This window comes from Myotis brandtii, unplaced genomic scaffold (assembly GCF_000412655.1).
Source record: "Myotis brandtii unplaced genomic scaffold, ASM41265v1 scaffold4, whole genome shotgun sequence".
Classification (NCBI taxonomy): Eukaryota; Metazoa; Chordata; class Mammalia; order Chiroptera; family Vespertilionidae; genus Myotis; species Myotis brandtii.
This window is the reverse complement of record NW_005365371.1, coordinates 2570402-2591655: the sequence shown is the minus strand read 5'-3', so window position 1 is coordinate 2591655 and position 21254 is coordinate 2570402. Positions and strand designations below refer to the sequence as shown.

General features: G+C 40.9%; 1 protein-coding gene across 4 annotated transcripts in view; it reads left to right on the top strand.

The window, feature by feature from the left end:
• ZNF148 (zinc finger protein 148) overlaps positions 1-21254 on the top strand; it is a 144610-nt gene that overhangs the window by 32652 nt on the left and 90704 nt on the right. The window contains exons 1-3 of one of the 4 annotated variants that reach the window (XM_014545257.1): positions 7318-7387; positions 9954-10013; positions 12306-12386. The gene's annotated coding sequence lies outside the window, so the exon portion shown is untranslated. Of the gene's footprint in view, positions 1-7303; positions 7388-9953; positions 10014-12305; positions 12387-21254 lie in introns of those variants that run through there. The other 3 variants (XM_014545258.1, XM_005873127.2, XM_014545259.1) reach the window with 3 other exon arrangements.

The following is a 21254-nucleotide window of genomic DNA, read 5'->3' as shown; positions in this document are numbered from 1 at the left end:
TATATATATACATACATATATATATATGAAGCCTGTTGCACGAAGATTCGCGCAATAGGCCTTCCTTCCCCTGGCTGCTGTCACCGGTTTTTCGGCACCTGGGACCCAGGCCTTTGGTCTGACTGCAGCCGAGAAGCCAAGCCTTGAGGCTTGACTTCTCTGCTGCGGCCTCAGTGAGGCTTGGCTTCTCCCCTCCGGCCGCAGCAGAGAAGCCAAACCTCTTCAGTCTTCACTCTGGCGGGAGCCTTCAGTCTTCACTCGGTGCCTGCGCATACAAATTAACTGCCATTTTTGTTGGGTTAATTTGCATAGTCACTCTGATTGGCTGGTGGGCGTAGTGGAGTGACACCAATTTGCATGTTTCTCTTTTATTAGTGTAGATATATGCATGTTCTGTTTCTTTGCTGAGATTTTTCCATTTTTCACTTGCTTTAGGAAAATTTATGATTGATTGCTGAAACATTATTGTTTGCTTTAAAGTTTTTGTTAGCTAATTCCAACATCTGATTTATCTGTTGACCTTAGTTGATTATCTTTTCTCACTCATGTTGAGGGTCATTTCTGTTTTATCTATTATGTTAGAAGGTTCTGGGCCCTATGTACATTTTACTTATTTATTTTATTATTTAAAAAATATTTTTATTGATTTTAGGAAGTGAGAGGGAGAGAGAGATGGAAATATCAATGATGAGAATCATAGATCGGCTGCCTCCTGCCTGCCCCCCACTGGGGATCAAGTCTGCAACCTGGGCATGTGCCCTGACCTGGGATTGAACTATGATCTCTTGGTTCATAGGTTGATGCTCAACCACTGAGCCATGCCAGCCGGGAGGCCCTATTTATATTTTTAAATTTTTCAGTCAGTCAGTCTCCCAATTTAGGTTTAGCATCCAGGTCTTGGCCCAATTTTGTGGGCTGTGTGGTTCCAGTGACAGTTTAATTTTCAGGGCCTTTATGGTCAGCTTGATTTATTGGATGCTGCTGGGCCCCCACTGGTCCTTGCTGCCGCCGCTGGAGAGAACAAAAGGGATTTCCCCATGCTGGGGTTTTGGGTATCTCTAGGTAGGAGAGGATTGTGGTGGACTCCTCCTACTGTTTTCGAACATTCTTTCCTATCCCTGCATCTCTGGTGGGGGGAGGATAGTTTTGGCCCAAACTGTGTTGCTTAGTCTGGCTGGATCCTTCAGTTTTGCCCACTTGCCTCTGTATCTCTACAAGAAAACAGGAGTCTCAGACCAGGTGAGGAAGGAGGAATTGCTTTTCCTGGTGTTTGCTGTTGGCTGGGCTTCCAGTTGATCTACCCTGATATTGCAGAAGGACTCCCCTGTATTTTGGGGGAAGAATGTGACTATCGGTCTGCTTTCAGTTGCTAAATTGGTGGTTGGGAAGTGTCAGTCTAGATTTCCTTCTTTTGTGTGTAGGGAGTTAAAACCTCTTGCTATTCTTTTGTTTCTCCAGTCCCGAGGTCCCAAACTGGTTTGCTGCCTTCTTACCACTTTCCAGAGTTTTCCTTTGCTTGTCTCTTGTGTTATTTTCATGGTTCATAGCTGTGTTTGGTGAGGAGGGACATGGAAAAACAAATCTATGCCATCTTATCCTATCCTTAATTTTTGTGAACATGCATGAACTCCATCCAGTGGGTTATTTCAGCTTTGAAAATAATGGTATATGCATATGTGCTTTGTAATGTTTTAAGCATTATATAAATGTTTGCTTCAATTATAATTTGCAATATTGGGCACCTAAGAAGTTTTTGGGAGGTCATTTATAACCAATTCAAGAGGGTGCCAGGGTGCATGCTGTTTTCTTTTCTTTATTTTTTATTCCTCACCTAAGGATATGTTTATTGATTTTAGAGAGAGAGGAAGCAGGGCGGGGGCGGGAACAGGGGGGGTAGCCCAAGGGGAGAGAAAGAGAAACAGTTGCCTCTAGCAGGCAGCCCAATCTGGAATCAAACCCGCAAGCTAGGTGTGTGGCCTGACGGAGAATCGAACCTGTTTGGGATAATGCGTCAACTGACCCACTGGGCCAGGGCAATGTATGCTATTTTACTATGCCTTTATCACATAAATAGAATTTTGTTATGTAGTTAATTAAAATGAGGTTATAAAGTCTGGGTTTTTATCTTAAACGAACTAGGGGCCCAAGTGCACGGATTCTTGCACCTTGAAAGGAACTGTGGGCCGCAAGGCTGCGGTGGGCACAGGAATGGATCTCAGCCCATTCTCCACGCTCCCACTCGGCCCCTCCCGCCGCGGCCCCCGGTCCCCTGTCTGCCGGCAGCCCTGCTCCTGCTGCCCCCATGCGCTGATGGTGCAGGCTCGGCTCGCACCCATTGCTGGCGCCAGCCCCAATTGCTCCACACCATCAATAGGTGGAGCGATTGCTCCTCAGGAGCAGGGGGAGGTGGAGAAGCCTTCAGGGCAATCAAGGTTGGCAGCCGCTGCTCATACCTGCTGACAGTGCTGAGTGATCGGGGCCAGCGCCAGGCACTGGCAGCGGGTGCGAGTGGGACCGGCACCGACAATAGGTGTGAGCGCTGGGCCGGACTGCGGTGCGTGGGAGCAAAGAATTTTCAAGAACTACCAGAGGCTCACCCTGATGACAGTGACCGGCGCCCCGCCTTGGTCTGGCACCCCCATTCACCTGTTTCACCATTCCGCCACGGCTGACGCCCGCCATGTTCCACGCATGCCCCCTGGTGGTCAGCACATGTCATAGCGATCAGTTCGGTTGTTCTGCCATTCAATCTATTTGCATATTAGCCTTTTATTATATCGGACATATTTGTTTAATAGATTATTTGTATGTAAGATGTCTAATAATTCCAGTAATAATAATAGTATTTTAATATTAATAAACATTTTTCAAAACTATACTGCAAATCTTTTATGTTTCTAATTCATAGATTGAAAAGGAAAGATAAGATAAAACGTCCTACATTTCCATTTCCTAGTTTTCTACTTGAGAATAAATTGACCCCAAATAAGAAAATGTCCATTCTACATTAGTAGAAGCTAGTGTTTCTAAATAGTGAGTTAACCTACTAAATCGACTTATATTAAAAAAACAGACTATCTCACTAACATGTTTCATGAATTGTTCAAATTTAATACGTTACTGCAGTTGCAGAGAAATCACTGTGCTCCTTTGCAGCCACTTCTTTAGATATTCTCTGATTTTCTCTGATGGCAAATCTTAGCTTCCTGATCAGATTAAAAACCATTTCCTTTATGTATGGGAACACTTCTACATTGTGTCTATTGCCTAGTGTAATTCAGGACATATGTTTGAGACAGGAGATGAGCTGTCAAAGGATGAACTGGCTTTTTATGAACCATATGCAAGTTTTTAAATGAGAGTATTATATTTTATATTGGAAGTAATAATTAGTTTCCTCTTTGAGTTTTAATAATTTTAACGTTTTTGTTCACAAAGAATTGAAACCTTAAAAAATCAAATTAAGTAAACTTTAATTTTAAAATGTGTATTCCTATTCTTTTTTGTAGGGTTTCCTTATTACAGTAGAATACTTTTTATTTTATAAAAATCAGATGAATTTCTTTTCTTCTTTATTTTCATAGTAACTTATTGTATATAGCATTTTAGTTTCATTATTTTTTAACTCAGAACATTGTTAAGAGTGGCGTTTAATTTTTTTAAACTTGGGAATGACCTTTCTGTGGTTTTGTGTTAGAATAGACATTAGAGGCAGAGGAATCCATTTAAAGTCTTTGATTTGGCACTTAGTTGTTGTTTAATCTTGGGTACTTAACCCATTGAACCCCAGTTTCATCATCTATAGAACAGAGACAAACAATAAAAATGTCCAGGTGGTTGTAAGGGTCAAATGAAAGGTGATATGTGAAAGCACTTTGTAAACTGTGAAGTACTTTATCAAACTATGCTTATATCTTCTTTGAGAAGATCATTTGAAAACTTGCCTGAATGGTGTTGATCTTCACAGTACAAAATGTTTTATGATTATTTACAAAATTAATGTGTATTTAGTGAAAATTCATGGACAAATAAAGCAGCTTTTTCTTGAGATTAGTGGCTTATTAATTTTAAAAACTAATTTCTATTAGTAAATTTGGGGAATGTAACAATTTAGATTTAGATTTAAAGATCTATCTCTTTAGTGGTTTGTAGTCTTAAGGAGTTTATAAAAATGCTTACTGTTGTGTTTTCTTTTTTTTTTTAATTAAATCTTTATTGTTCAGATTACATTTGTTCCTCTTTTTTCCCCCTTCATTATAATCACCAGTTCATTCTGTACATCAGATTATTTATTCACTTGATTCTTAGATTCACTCGTTGATAGATGCATGTTTGTTGTTCACAATTTGTATCTTTACCTTTTTCTTCTTCCTCCTCTTAAAGGATACCTTTCAGCATTTCGTATAATACTGGTTTAGTGGTGATGAACTCCTTTAGCTTTTCCTTATCTGTGAAGCTCTTTATCTGACCTTCAATTCTGAATGATAGCTTTGCTGGATAAAGTAATCTTGGTTGTAGGTTCTTGGTATTCATCACTTTGAATATTTCTTGCCATTCCCTTCTGGCCTGCAAAGTTTCTGTTGAGAAATCAGCTGACAGTCGTATGGGTATTCCCTTGTAGGTAATTGAGTCTCTTTCTCTTGCTGCTTTTAAGATTCTCTCTTTGTCTTTTGCTCTTGGCATTTTAATTATGATGTGTCTTGGTGTGGTCCTCTTTGGATTCCTTTTGTTTGGGGTTCTCTGCGCTTCTTGGACCTGTAAGTCCATTTCTTTCACCAGGTGGGGGAAGTTTTCTGCCATTATTTCTTCAAATAGGTTTTCAATATCTTGCTGTCTCTCATCTTCTGGCACCCCTATTATTCTGATGTTTGTACGCTTGAAGCTGTCCCAGAGGCTCCTTACACTATCTTCGTATTTTCGGATTCTTTTTTCATTTTGCTTTTCCGGTTGGGTGTTTTTTGCTTCTTCGCATTTCAAATCTTTGGCTTGATTCTTGCGCTCCTCTGGTCTGCTATTGGGTGTAATATTCTTTATTTCAGACTGTGTATGCTTAATTTCTAGTTGTTTCTTTATCATAGCATCGAGGGTCTCATTAGTTTTCGTGAGTCTCTCCTCAAGTTTATTGGCAGCTTCTAGCACATTTTTGCAAGCCCTCAAAATTGCGTTTTTTAGCTCTATATCCTCCATTTCTGTCATGTTTTTTTGTCTCCGCATTTTTTATGCTTTCTTGGTGCACCCCCTAGTGGTCTTTGTGCGCAGTCTTGTTCTAGTTGAGCCTTGATTGTTGTAGTTAATACTGGAGGGATTTGACCACCAGGCCGAGAGAATCAGCGAATCAGCTGTATCTGCAGTGGGAAAACTTCTGTCCTCTGGAGAGGTGCTAATCTAGCCTTTGCCTGAGGCAAATGGCTCCCTTCCCTTTTGTTAAGAGGCAGATTGAGACTTTGGCTGGGGCTCTATTTTCTGCTTCTAACATCAGTGTTTCTGAAGACTCACTTGGATGATGGATATACCATGTGCTTGTTTCCCATAAAATGCCTAGAATAACTCTTCCCAATGAAATATTTTGAGCACTTTAAGGAATTTGAAGAATAGTACAGATCTGGAGCTCAGAGTCCGAGACTCCCTCCTGGAAAAAAACGACAACCGCGCCCTCAGCCACCAGCCGGCTCCACGCGCACCTTCGTACCTTTGTATTTTCCACACTGCGCCTCCTAGCCTTGGTAATTTTCCACACTGCGCCTCCTCTGAGCCTCGGTGTGCTGTTATTTTTCCTTCTAGTTGAAGAGTCTCTCCTCAGCCAGCCTTCCTGTGGTTCTGGGTGATGTCCGTTCCGTCTTTTAGTTGTATTTTTGAAGTGGTTGTTTGCGGCAGCAGTCTCTGGGGTTTACCTATGCCGCCATCTTGGTTTCTCCCCCTGTTGTGTTTTCTAACATGGGTGGACAGTTGGTGTCTTGGAAAATGAATGTTTCATGGTTAAGTGATTTGAAAAGGTCAAGGGAAGGTGAACATTTTCAGTAGTTGGCTTTATTTTACTCACTTTGGTCAATTATCTTTTAAGAATTTGATTGCCCTTTTGTTGAATTTTCTTTCTCAGTTAAATGGATTAATTACATAATTGCAAAGTTTATAAGATTTTGGCTTGATTTTTGGTGAGAATAGAAATGAAAAATGGTTTAGAAAGACCTGAGTAGGGTAATTTCTGGGATGGTTGGTTTAAATTTGTTGGGCTGTCATTGTCCTTGGAATAGATCTGCTCATGAAAAATATGTATACCACTAGGGTCCCTAGGCCTGGCCAGTGATTGGGGCCTTTTGGCTGCTGGCCAGGACTTCCTTCCCCGGCTGCCAGCTGCTGGCTGGGGCCTTCCTTCATTATGCGCCGTCCCCTGGTGGTCAGTGCACGTCATAATGAGCGATCGAACTCCTGGTCGAACTCCCGAGGGGACAATTTGCATATTAGCCTTTTATACATATGGCTTAGACTGTCATTCAGATAGAGTTCTTAAAAGAACACACACGTTTGTGCTTTGTTACTATGTAGTAATTCTAACCGTAGTCATAGAAATCTCTTGCTTCCTGGAACAAGGTTTATTTCTTTACTTTTTTTTTTTAACTTCATTCAGAAAGCGTCATTAAATCATAAAAGTAAAAGCTAATATAAGAGTAGAACTTGACTAATTATGTTAAAACTAGAGGCCCAGTGCGCGAAATTCGTGTATGGGGTAGAGGTCCCCTCAGCCCAGCCTGCACCCTCTCCAGTCCGGGGTACCTCTCACAATCTGGGACTGCTGGCTCCTGACCACTCACCTGCCTGCCTGCCTAATCGCACCTAACGGCCTCTGCCTGCCTGCCTGATTGCCCCTAACTGCCCCTCCTGCCAGCCTGATCATCCCTAACCACCTCTGCCTACCGGCCTGATCACCCCCTAAATGCTCCCCTGACTGCCTGATCGCCCCCTAACTGCTCTCCCCTGCTGGCCTGATCGCTCCTAACTGCCTCTGCCTCAGCCTCCACCACCGTGGCTTTGCCAGCCTGGTCGCCCCTCACTGCCCCCCTCTGCCGGCTTGTTTGCCCCTAATAGCCCTCCTCTGCTGGCCTGGTCGCCCTTCACTGCCTCCCTCTGCCAGCCTGGTTGCTCCACGTAGCCTGCTGTTTGGTCATTACGTAAGGGCTTCCCAACCAATTTGCATATTACCCTTTTATTAGTATAGATGATCATCTAGTTAAAATAGGCTAAAGGACTTTTAAAGTATTTTTTTGTTTCTTATGCCATGTGTGCTAATATTTATTTTCTTTGCTTCGAGGTTTTTCTTGATTACATTGAAAGGGCAGAGATTGTCTTTTTATTTGACGGTGCTTATGGAAGCATAAAAAGGAAAAAATTTGTAAGCACACATATTTCAATGAAACTAAAAAATGAGGCTTTAGAATCCAGCAGAGTTCTGGCTCAGTTGGTTGAACATGGTCCTGTGCACCGAAAAGTTGGTTTGATTTCTGGTCATGGCTCATACCTGGATTGTGGGTCCGGTTTCCTGGTCAGGGCATGTAGGGAAGGCATGTATGTCTGTTTCTCCCTGTCCCTCTCCCTCCCTCTCCCCCTCTCACTCCTCTTCTTTCTCCCTCCCTCATCCCTTTCCCCTTCCCCTCTCTAAGCAGGTCCTTTAGTGAAGATTACAATCCTATATAATAAAAGCCTAATATGCTTAGTGTCCGGTCATCCGTTCAACCAATCAAAGCATAATATGCTAATGATATGCTAAGGCTGCTCAACCACTTGCTGTGATGTGCACTGACCACTGGGGGCAGACACTCTGACCAGTAGGTTAGCTTGCTGCTGGGGTCCGGCTGATTGTGCCTGAGTGAGATGGGCCGGACATGCCCTGGAGCCCTCCTGCGGCCCCTCCCCAGCTGGCCAACCTCCCTCGTCCCTCTCCGGCCCCGATCATGCACTGCTGGGGTCCCTCAGCCTGACCTGCGCCCTCTCTCAATCCGGAACCCCTCGGGGGATGTCAGAGAGCCAGTTTCAGCCTGATCCCACAGGCCAGACCAAGGGACCCACTGGTGCATGAATTCGTGCACCAGGCCTCTAGTAAACAAACAAAAATGAGGCTTTAGAAAAAGATAATCTTAATTAACCAAAATTTCTGTTTTAGACCTTGAAGTTATATTATTTTGTGCATGTGTTCATGTGGGAGAGAGGCATGTTTGTTTTTCCTTCTTGCTTCACTGTTTTTGTTTCCTTCCCTTTTAACATGTCTACATATGTTCTTTGATATTTGACAGCCTTAATTTAGGCCCTTCAATAAAAAGTGATGCAAGAAGGTGAGCAGACTTTTTTCGAAAATGTTTTTGTTGTTTATTTTTTAGAGAGTGGAAGGGACGGGTAGGGACATAAACATCAATGTGAGTGAGAAACATCGATTGGTTGCCTCCCCTACACCCCCAACCAGGGCTGGGGATGGAGCCTGCAACCTGTGGTATGTGCCTTTGACCGGAATCGAACCTGGGATCCTTCAGTCCGTGGGGCTGACAGTACCCACTGAGCCAAATTGGCTAGGGCTGTGATAATGTTTTAAACAAAGTGAACATTGCAATAAACATTTGTCCAATCTATAGATGTTACCGTATTATGTGATGATATATGTAATGATTGTGGACTAGATATATCCAGTCAACTTTTAAAAGGACTCATAAGGTAATACTAAAATGTATAATTAGTAGACATTTGAATTTCCTGTACACAGACTTTGCCACACTTTTTCTGTCAACTTTATTTCTGTAGCTATGTTAAAAATTCTGAAAGTTGAATATAGTAAAGAACATTAGAATAGTGAATAGAGTGTAGTGCAGATAGTTTTGCTTTTTCTTGACTTGTTTTTAATGTCTACCACAGTAATAGTCATGTGCTACATAATGTTTCTTGCAATGATGGATTGCATTTACAAACTTTGTCCCATAAAAGTATAATGGAACTGAAAAATTCCTAGGGCCTAGTGCTGCCCTAGCTTTCCTAAGGACCTAGTAGTCCTAACTTCCTAGCATAACACATTACACAAATACTTACCATTGCATCACAGTTGTCCACAGTATTCAGTACAGTACTGTGATGTACAGATTTGTAGCGTAACAGCTGTAGGGGAACAGAATTTGTTGCCCCCAAATATGGCATAAGGAATATTTTAGGCTGGTTAATAGGTTTAAAAAAAAAAAAGATCCTCACCCGAGGATATTTTTCTGTTGATTTTTAGAGAGTAGAAGGGAGGGGGAGAGACAGAGAGAGAGACATCTATGTGAGAGAGACACATTGATTGGTTGCCTCCTGAACACGCCCCAACCAGAGACAGGGATCAAGCCTGCAATTCCGGTATGTACCCTTGACTGGAATCAAACCTGGGACCTTTCAGTCTGAAGGCCGATGCCCTATCCACTAAGGCAAATCTGCTAGGATGTTTTTTAAAAAATTTTTAATAACATTTTTTATTGGTTTTGAGAGAGAGAGAGAGAGAAGAAAGGGGAGAGAGAAAGAGAGAGAGAGAGAGAGAGAGAGAGAGAGAGAGAGAGAGAGAAGAGAGAGAAAGAAAGAGAAAACATTGATGTGAGAGAAATAGCCTGCAACCTGGGCATGTGCCCTGACTGGGAATCTAACTGGCAACCTTTCAGGACAATACTCAACCAACTGAGCCACACCAGCCTGGGCTAGGCTGATTAATTTTAAGAAATTGAAGACCTGGGAGAAGTTCTGAAAACCAAATAGAAGTTACCCTTTGTAAAAGATACTTTCATTTATATGGGGAATTTCCATTTGTAAGGGTATCTCCCTCATGTTCCTGGGGAGGGGCTGGGATGATTTGTCTCTAGAAACCTATCACTTCAGAAGACAAGTCTCTGTAATAACCTTACCCTTGTTTACTGTGCTTTTCCTGGTAACCTTCCATAACTGACTCCCTCCAGCCACATCTTCTTTTGTCTTCACTGAAGATGGTATTTGAAGTGGTGGTTTCAGCCATTTTGGTGAGTTACCCAGTTTTGCTGGGTCTCTCCCATGTATTCAGGAGGTTTATATATTACTAGAGGCCCTATGCACGAAAATCATGCAAGGGGCTCGGCCCTCGCAGCCCTCGCTTCATCTGGAACGTCGTTTGGCTGTCTGGTCTAATTAGCATATTATGCTTTTATTATTATAGATTAAACTTTGTTTTTCTTTTGTTAATCTGTCTTTTATTACAGGGATTTCTCAGCCAAGAACCCAGAAGGGTGTAGGGGACATTATTTTTCCTCCCCTACAAAGCAATAGACTACTATACACCCTAGGTGTGTAGTAGATTATACCATCTAGGTTTGTGTAAGTGCACTCTGTGATGTTTGCCCATTGATGAAATAGCCTAATGGCGCATTTCTTAGAATGTATCCCTGTTGTTAAATGGCACATAATGTTAATATATTTTAAGGACTTTATCTTTTTTATACTATTGTTACTGGTGGAAGTGGGGGGTCCTTGTCGCCATCTCTTACTTGTGGGAGTGGAATTCTTGCGATATCTGAAGAAAAAGAATTTTCTAAGACTTGAATGAGAAAACAAGTGATTTTTACTTCTGTGGAATTACACTGCTGAGTGTCCAAGGTCCCTCTCCCTCACTCTACCATAAAAGAAATGTAGCTGAGGTTTCAGTAGGGCTAGAATCGGAGTCAGTGTCCAGAGTTTCTGTTCCTTATTGGAGCAGTGTCCAGTCCAGCATCAGGCTAGTTTAGCTTGTGTTCCTTGTTCAGTCCATCAGTCCACTGCATGTGGGGTCTGCAAAGCCACATGGCTATGGAGGAAACAGGCAAATGCAAAGAAGCAGGAACCAGAAAGCCCCACGAGCGAGGAGTCACAAGAGCAGCAAGTGCTAAGCACAGCAAGAGAAAGAATTCCGTTAGAGGATATGTATTCCCAAATTTTCATGGGTTTGCAGTGGCCACGCCCATTCTGTCCAGTAATCATTGTTCGTAGGTGTGACTGATGGGAATCTTCTGGAGTCACCCTGACTTGACTGCACATGCCTTTATCTCCCCTTTGTTGAAACCCTTTCTCCCAGTGTTTTTCAGGGGATGGGCTGGTGATTCCCTGGGGAGTGCATAGTTGCAGCTTCCTGGTGAAGCTGTCCAAATAACATGCCTGTAATGTCTGGCCTTTCCTTTGCTCCTATCCTAATATTAATAACTAGCTAATTATAACAGTATCACTATCACTGTATTTAAAAAGTTTTACATAATTGAGAAGAATGGCTCATGTGGTCTTTTGAATGTCGGGGAACAAAACTTTGAGGCTGGCAATTAAGAACTTACTAGGAATAAATTGTTTTAAAACAGGTTTTTTTGTTTGTAACTAGTGTAGCAACAAAGTTACTGACCAGTGTAGGACTAGAAAATGCTGAATTATCAGAAGGTTGTAATGTTTGTAATCCCTTAATAAAATGATATAAACACAACTTTGAAATAATATACTTGGTTATTTTCTACAGATTTAAAGCTTCCTTAATTTTTCTGCTGTTATAATTATTGAGCCCTAAAAGTGTGTTAGGGCTCCTATATAAAATACTTCATTATTCCTGAATAAAAAATTATATTTGGCCTATTCTTTGTTTCTAATAAAATTTTAGCTTTTCATCTTAATTATCTACATTTCATATGCCAGGAAAAAATATCCCAGTTACATGAAGAAATTATGTATCTGAAATCAATGCAGTATTAACATAGGGTGTTAATTTTCTGTATTAGTCTACTAAAAGGTTAATTATAGCATGACATTTTAAAAAATGACCATTTTAGCATTATTAAATACCTTTGCCTTGAAAGTTTTCAATACTAATATTTTTGTGTTTTTAGAAATATATTCTTAATATATTTAGACTTTTGAACTGAGGGAAATGTTACTGTGGGATTTCATCAAGAAATAGTACTGTTTGAGTAATGGAGAGTGTCAACATAAGATTTTAATAAAACATGTTTTGTGCTGTTTCCTTTTATAAGTTGTTTAAGATTATTCTAGATTATGGCCCTGATTTTAAAGAAATCTTTATCCTCAGAAGTTAAATTTGAAAAAAGTCTAATTAGTGTCAGGGTCATTTCTTATCTTTGTGATATCATTTAGTACTGATGGGTCATTAATTGTTAGTTGCTACCAATTTGATTTAATAAACAGTATTTTCATGGAAAAATTTTTGTTAGATTTAGCATATTTAGATATAACTACTTTACCTGACTTAAAGAATATGTCTAATATTGATACTTTTGGGAGTAATTTGTATTTTTGCATTTTTGTAGGATAGAGGGAGGAATCAACAGCTTGGAAATTCAGCTAAGTGATCTGGCGGGATGGGCATTTGCCTGACATATTTTATAGAGGTAATCCAATACTGTTTTACTCAATCTTTTTTCCCCCCACCTGTGTTAGATGCCCATATGCTTGCATGTAAACACATCTATAACTGCATTTATTAGAAAATCCCTTTTCTTCTTATACCCACTTACATAGCTTGAATATTATGCATACATAGCGTACCATTATATATATAGATATAACATTTGCACATTGAAATAAATTAATGCTATTAGTTTTGTTAGGATGAAGACCAATGTCTTTTATCACTTAAGTAGATTACTTGCATGTTTCTTTTTTAGGCCCCAATTCCCTTATTTTAGGAAGACAGATGATCCTTTCTTTTCTCATTGGCCTGTGTTGGAGTATATATTGGACCTGTGCCTTTATCTTTCAAAGTGAAAGAAAATGAAACATTTGACAGTTGTCAGGGTATTTACGTATCTGTCAGTGGCACACATTCTCATGCTGCTCATAAATTTTATTTGAGAATTCTCTTAAAACAAGGATGTGGAAATATTAGCAATTTTAGTGGCCATATTTTCAGATTTTTTTTTCTTTTTTCACATTTTTTGGTAATTGTCATGTTCAGCATTTATCATTCCTTACCAAAGGGCTTATAAGAGGAATACACACTTATGTAGTAGAGAATGTTATAAGGTAACAAAGCGGGAGGGGGGAGGGGCTTTCCCTATTCTCATTCACTGTTAACATTTGTGTGTGTGTGTGTGTGTGTGTGTGTGTGTGTGTATGTGTATGCATGCTTCCAGACATTTTCTATACAAGTGCAAGCATTTCTGTCTCTACCGTGTTAACAAATTTTTTACACAAATGAGGTCATACATATTGTTCGGCAACATGTCTTTTTAAAAATTTTTTTTATTGATTTGAGAGAGGAAGGGAGAGGGATAGAGATACAGAAACATCAATGATGAGAGAGATTCATTGATTGGCTGCTTCCTGCACGCCCCCATCAGGGATCGAGCCCACAACCCAGGCATGTACTCTTGGCCGGAATCAAACCTGGGGCTCTTCAGTCCGCAGGCCAACACTCTATCCACTGAACCATACCGGTTAGGGCCAGCATGTCTTTTTTGTTGTGGTTAACGTCTATATAAGTTTGCATATCATTCCTTATTTCATTCTGTGTAGTATTCTAATATTTGGATGTACCCTAATTATTTAAACTGGTCCTCCTTTTATGGATGTTTATTTTTTTTAACTGAAACACTTTAATGAATAGACTCTTTTGAGCAGTTTTTGGTTGTAGAAAAATTGAACGGATAGTACAGACAATGCCATATACCCTCACCTCAGCCCAGCTTTCCCTATTTTATTTTTTCCCTCTTTATTTTATGTATTTATTTCCTAACACCATTTATCCCCCGCCATACCCTCCTCTACCTTTACTCACCCTCCCTACCCCCCACCCTACATAACCACTACACTGTTGTCCATTTCCATGAGTTCTTTTTTTTTTTTGCTCAATTCCTTCACCCCTGGATATTTATAGGTTTTTAGTTTTTTGCTGTAATAAATGCTAATAATGTGAATATTCTTGGGTATGTCTTTGCACACATTTAAAAATATATTTGAAATATAAATTCCTAAGAGAAATATTATTGGACCAAAGAGTATATACGTTTAATAATTTGGTGGATGAATTGCCTAACTAAAAAGATTGCCCCAATATCAGTGGTCTAGGAAAATGGGAATCCTCTTTGACAACACTTGCTAGTGTCATCCATATATATAAAAGCCCAGTGACCATTATGGTGGAATGACCAGTTGCTATGATGTGCACTGACTACCAGGGGGCAGACGCTCAATGCAGGAGCTACCCCTTGGTGGTCAGTGCGCTCCCACAGAGGGTGCACCGCTCAGCCAGGAGCCAGGCTCATGGCTGGGGATTGCAGCTGTGGCGGCAGGAGCCTCTCCTGACTCCGCTGCAGCACTACCAAGTGGTGGCAGGAGGCGCAGCAGCTGGGATGAGCAGTGCGGCGCCTGGCCCTGATTCGGGCTCCTCCCTGGCTGCCTGCTGCTTGGCGCACTGCTACATCCCCCAAGGGGTCCTGGATTGCAAGAGCATGTCTGGCTGCTGGTTTAGGCCCGATCCTCCGAGGTGTCCCAGATTGTGAGTGACAATGTCATAGCTTACAAACTGCTACATCCCACACACAGTTAAACAAGAACGGTGGCTTCTGCAGTATTTGAAAAAGAAATCTGTGGCTGCTTAATCCTAATTCATCAGGAGAATCTCCAAACTGTCCACATCCTGTTTATTCTACATGGAGATGACATGCATTCCTATATATTTAGAACAGTCTCTTAGATTTAAAAATTAAAACCTGGCAAGGCTACCCGAACAATGAAAAAACAGGATGATACAGCAGTGACATGCATGGACTCTGGCTTGCACATTTTGTGGTCAGCTCTGATTCTAACACTTTAAACTGTGTGACAAAGCCAATTATTTAACTTCTCTCTGCTTTAATTTTTCCACCCATAAAATGGGGAAAATGGTACTTCTGCCTCAGAAGGATCATGTTATGTACTACTTTTTATAATCAGGGCAAATAAATGTAGCTGCCCATACAACAGCAAGATGCCTTTGACCTGTATGAAAAGTATGGTCACTGGATGCAGCGCCCCGGATTGTGAGAGGGATGTCCGACTGCCGAGTCCCGGATTGTGAGAGGGCGCAGGCCAGGCTGAGGGACCTCCCCCTCACCTTTGTGCACCAGGCCTCTAGTACTTTAATATTTGTCAATGTTTTGATTTTTAGTATCGCTTTTCAGATTTTCATTGAGTGAGTGTGACCATTTATTCCATTATTATTGGCCATATGTATATTTTCAGTGATCTATTTGGTCATGTGCTGAGCCTGTTGTCATTTGGTAGGCAAGTTATTTTCACTGAGTTTTTGCCTATCTTTTGATTTTCTTTTTGCCATGTAGAAGTTTTAATTTTTATGCTTGAAATCTTTTCCTTCATAGTTGGGGGTGGGAAGGTTTCTGTGTAAAGTTTAAAAGGTCTTCATCTTTAAGTATAGGACTCACTGTTCCCTCCACATTATACCATCTCTGAGTGACATGAATCGCTCGTTTGTCATAGTTTGACATTATTATTTTCTTAGTGACACATAAAATAGTTGTGTATCTTGAGATTAGTAGTTTTAGATTCAGTGAAGTGTGGTACATGAATAAAAGTTAGTGTAGGTTTTCTATTTTTTTAATGGTTTAAATTGTTTAAAATCTTGTTATATAAACACTATTTGGTATAAGCAATGGTTGTAGATATCCAGCTTTACTTTTTCCCAGATGGCTAACCAATTGTCTTCATATTGAATGATGTATTTCTTTTCTGTATATTTGGAATGCCACATTTATCATATACTAAATTTCCACGTTACTGAGGAGGTGGGGAAGGCTGTTTCTGAAATCAGTTCTGTTAAGTTCATTGGCCTGCCTGTTTTTGTATTGATAATATTAAGAGAATTCACTAAAGGAAGTGCTTATAAAATTAATATGCATAATTAATTAAAATTTATTTTTAAATTGATTTTAGAGAGAGAGGAAGGGAGAGGCAGACAGACAGACAAACATTGATCAGCTGCCTCCCGTAGGCGCCTGACCAGGAGTCGAACCTATGACCCTTCAGTGTATGGGATGATGCTCCAACCAACTGAGCCACATCGGCCAGGGTACATAATTAATTTTTTATATGAATAATAAATGACATCAGGACTGATAATGGAAGAGAAGGTATATATTCACAATAACAACTAAAAAGATAAAATGCCTGGAAGCGATCTACTTGAGAAATTTGAAGCTCTACTGAGGGATAAGAAAGAAAATATGAATCAATTCAAATTTTTGATAGGAAGATAAGATACAAAGCTGTCATTTCACTATAGAAATACCATTGATTTCTGTTAATTGATCTAATATCTTGTGACCTTGCTGAACTTTTTTTTTGAGAGTGTGCTGAACTTGTTTATTAGTTTTTGTAGCTTTTTTGTGGCTTCATTGGGAAATTTCTACATACAGAATCGCTAGAGAATAAAGACAAGTTTTTTCCTTCCTAATCTGGATGCCTTTAGTTATTTATTTGTTTATGCCTGCTTTATTTTACTAGCTAGGACCTTCATTGTTGAATAGAAGTGGTTAAAATGGATATCATGATTTTTACAAGGAAAATATTTAGTGTTTAACCATTTAATATGATGTTAGTTGTGGGAATTTTGTGGATACCTTTTATCAATTTGAGGAAATTCTCATGAATGTGTATTGAGTTTCGTAAATGTTTTTTTTCTGTGTTTATTGAAATAACTAGGTAGTTTTTGTCTTTTATTGTCTTAATATGGTATGTTACATTAATTGACTTTCAAATTTTAAATCAACTGCATTCATGGGGCAATTCTACTTGGTAATGGTGTGTAGGCCTTTTTATATGTTGCTGGATTCCTTTAGCCAATATTTAATAAGCATTTTTGTATCTTTGTTTAAACAGGAGAGATAGTGGTATGTAGTTTTCATGTGATGTCTTTGTCTGACTTTGGTATCTGGGTAACTCTGGCTTCATAGATTGAGCTGTAAAATGTGCCCTCTTCTGTTTAGTGGAGGAGTTTATGAAGGATTGGAATTTCTTCTTTAAATATTTGATGGAATTAATCGGTGAAGCCATTTGGGCCTTTTTGTGTGTGTGTGTGGGGAAAGATTTTAAAGTACTAATTCAGCTTGTTTTTTGTCATAGTCAGACTTTTCTCTCTGTAGTCATTTTTTATAATATGTGTCTTTTTAGGAATTTTTCCATTTGATAAAAGTCTAATTTGTTGGCATAAACTGGTTTATAATATTCCTTCCCTCATAATTCTTAAAAAAAATTTTTTTTATTCGGAGGGGTGTCAGTGGTAATGTTCCTTCTTTTATTCCTGATTTTGGTAATTTGTGTTTATTTTTCTCTTTGATTTTGGTCAGTCTACTTAAAAGTTTTTCAATTTTGTTGACTTTTTTTATTTTGAAAGAACCAAGTTTTTCTCTAATTTACCGTTTTATATTTTACTAGTGACCTGGTGCATGGATTCATGCACATTGAAAGGAGATTAATTAGAAGGTGGCTGGCGGGGCGGGACTAGGCGAGATGGGCCGGACACATCCTGGAGCCAACCTCCTGTGGTCCTTCCCCCGTGTCTGTGGAGTGAGCGGGGTCCCTCCAGCATGTGGGGTCCCTCGGCCTAGACTGCGGGGATTGGGCCGAAACCAGCTCTCCGACATCCCCGCAGGGGTCCCAGAGCGCAAGAGGGTACTCCACAAAGTTGCTGTTGTACAGGGTGTGGAATACAAATGCAAGCGTGCAGTAAACCAGATTTGGGGCCAACAGTGCTGCAGCAACAACATAATCCACTGCCGAAGGTGAAATTGCGTGGCCCTGCGAGGAATCGGGCTCCCTCCTCTCTGGTTTTGGAGTGCGTCACCTGAGAACTGCTGCTGTCAAGTCACTGCAGCTTGGCAGCTCCTTTGTTGAGCCTCTGCCCCTGGTGGTCAGTGTGCGTCATAGTGACTGGTCGGACGGGCAGAGGGACACTTAGCATATTAGCCTTTTATATATATAGATTACTTTCTTATTTCACCTTTATTATTCCATTACATCTGCATGTTTTAGGGTTTAGTTTGCTCTTTTACTGTGTTGTTAAGGTTGGAGGCTCATGTTATTGATTTGAGACTTTCAAATATATTCTTAAATTTGTAAATTTCCTTCTCAGTACTGCTTTAACTGCATCCCATAGAATTATAAAATTTAAAATTTTTTTTCTTATTTCAGAGAGAGGAAGGGAGAGGGAAAGAGAGATAGAAACATCAATGATGATAGAGAATCACCAATCAGCTGCCTCCTGCACATCCCCTACTGGGGATCGAACCTGCAAACCAGGCATGTACCCTGACCGGGAATTGAACCCTAACCTCCTGGTTCTTGGGTTGACGCTCAACCACAGAGCCACACTGGCTGGCCCTATAGATTTTGATATGTTTGTTTTCATTCAGTTAAAAATATCCTCTAATTTATCTTTAATTTCTTCTTTGACCCTTATCTTATTTAGAACTGTAAAGTTTAATTTCCAAACCCTTGAGGATTTTCCAGTTTCTAATTTAATTGATATCTAATTTAATTCTGTTATGGTTAGAGAACATACTTTATATGACTTCAATTCATTTACAGTTATGGGACTTATTTTATGGTCTAGCATGTTGTCTGTTTTGGAGAATGTTTCATATGTGTGTAAAAACAGTATGTATTCTTTTGTTTGCTGGAGTATTTTATATCCAGTTAAGTCTAGTTGGTTGGTAGTGTGGTTCAAGTTTACTGATTTTTAGTATTGCTAATTTTCTGTCTAGTTAGTCTGTCAATTATTTAGAGTGGGGTATTGAAATCTCCTGATTTTTTTCCCCCTTCAATGATGTTAGTTATTGCTTCATTATTTTGGGGCTCTGCTCTGTTTTTAGGTACATTTACATTTATAATTATTATAGTATCTTCCTGATTTATTGAATCTTCACTATTATGAAATATCTTTGTCTCCAATAATATTTGTCTTACAGTCCAAATTGTCTGATGTTAATATAACTATCCTAGCCCTCTTATGGTTACTCTTTTCATAGTATACTAGAGGCACAGTGCACGAATTTGTGCATGGGTGGGGTCCAGCCGGCCTGGCCCCAATTGGAGCGGATTGGTGCTGAGCCTGTAGGGAGGAGGAGACAGCGGGGCCAGATCCGGGCCGGGCTGGCTGGGGGAGGGGCTGAGGGCAATTGGCCGGCAGGCTCCACCCCCAATTGGGGTGGGGTGGGGCATAAGGATCCATACCTGTCAATACCTTGATTTTAGCACTCTGAGACTCATTTCAGATGTTTAACCTCAAGAACGATTAAAAAAAATGATTTATGTTGTTTTAAGTCATTAAGTTTATGTTAGTGTATTAAAGAAGTAATAGGAAACTAATATAACTTCTTACTTTTTAAAATTTGTTATTATAAAACTAGAGGCCCGGTGCACGAATTTGTGCATGGGTGGGGTCCCTCTGCCTGGCCGGTGATCGAGACCTATCGGGGGGCCAGCCAGCTAGGGGAATGGACTATGGGAGGTTGGATGGCCAGCAGGGGGGGAAGGGCCGCAGGACGTTGGCTGGCTTGGAGGAGGGGCCACAGGAGCCTGACTGGCCAGGGGGAGGGGCTGCAGGATGTTGGCCGGCAGGCCCCTCCCCCTGTTGGGGTGGTGGGGCGATCAGGGGCAGGGCCAGCCTGGAGAAGGGATTGTGGGCCAATTGGGGAGGGGCAGGCCAATGGGGGGGAGAAGGGCCTCAGGGGAATTGGCCGGCTGTCCCGCCCTCGACCTGGGTGGGAGAGGCTGATCAGGGGCGGGGCTGGCCAGGGGAAGGGGCTGTGGGAGGATGGCCGGCCAGCCCCATGCCCGATTGGGTTGGTTTGCTGGCCACAGTGGTTGTCATAGTGACTGGTTGTTCTGGTCGTTACGGCGTTCTGGTCACTGGCTTTTTATATATATAGATCCTTTTTCTCCCATCTTTTTATTTTAATATTGTGTAAAGTATGTCTCTTGTTGACAGCATATAATTGAATTCTTTTTTGTCCATTCTGACAGACTGTCTTTCCATTGGGCTGTTTCACATTTTATTATAGACATGGTTGGATTTACATCTGCCATTTTGCCATTTGTTTTTTGTTTCTTATGTTTTTTGTTCCTCTGTGCTTCCTTTATGGCCTCCTTTTGTGTTAGATATTTTTTAATGAGCCATATTGATTCTTTTTATTTATTTATTTATTTATTTACTTATTTATTTATTTGTAATTGTCTAAAATTTTACATATGTCTCCTTTTCCCCCACTTGACCCCCTAAACACAATTGAAGATATTTTCTTTGTGGTCACTGTAGGGTTTATAATGTACATTTTATCAATCTGTTTAATATTAACAATAACTCAGTAGTATCTGTAAAATATTGAAACTTTTGCCTGGCTGGTGTTGCTTAATGGTTGACCTATGAAACAGGAGGTCATGGTTCGATTCCCAGTCAGGGCAATGTCTGGGTTGCAGGCTCGGTCCCCAGTAGGGGAGTGCAGGAGGCAGCTGATCAATGATTCTCTCTCATCATTGATGTTTCTATCTCTCTCTCCCTCTCCCCTCTCTGAAGTCAATAAAAATATATTTAAAAAACCCCCAGAAACTTTGCTCCAGTATAGCTCCATTTTCTCCCTCCACTACTGTGCCACTATCTATACTAATAAAAGGGTAATATGCTAATTAGACCGGGAGACCTTCCAAGGGACCTTCTGGTTATCCTTCTGGACAAAGCCATGGTGGCAGGGCCGAGGCAGAGGTGGTTAGGGGTGATCAGGCCAGGAGGGGAGGGCAGTTGGGGGTGAGAAGACTGGCAGGCAGAGTGGTTAGGGGTGATCAGGCAGGCAGGCAGGTGAGTGGTTAGGAGCCAGTGGTCCCGGATTGCGAGAGGGATGTCCAACTACCGGCAGTCGGACATTTCCCGAGGGGTCCCAGATTGGAGAGGGTGCAGGCCGGGCTATGGGACACTCCCAGTCCTTACCCCCCTCCCCCGTGCATGAAATTTGTGCATCGGGCCACTATCTACACTAATAAAAGAGAAAAATGGTAATTGGCGTACGACCACTACTCTTTTCATTGGCTAATCAGTGAGTATATGCAAATTAACTGTCAGCCAAGATGGCGGCCGGCAGCCAGGCACTGAAGCGAGCAGGGAGGCTTGCTTGCTGCAGACTCCAACATTCCTCGCCTCAGTTGCCAGCCTCTCAAATGCAACTCTAAGCAACTATGTACTATGTTGCAAATAAGAAGCTAAACAAAAC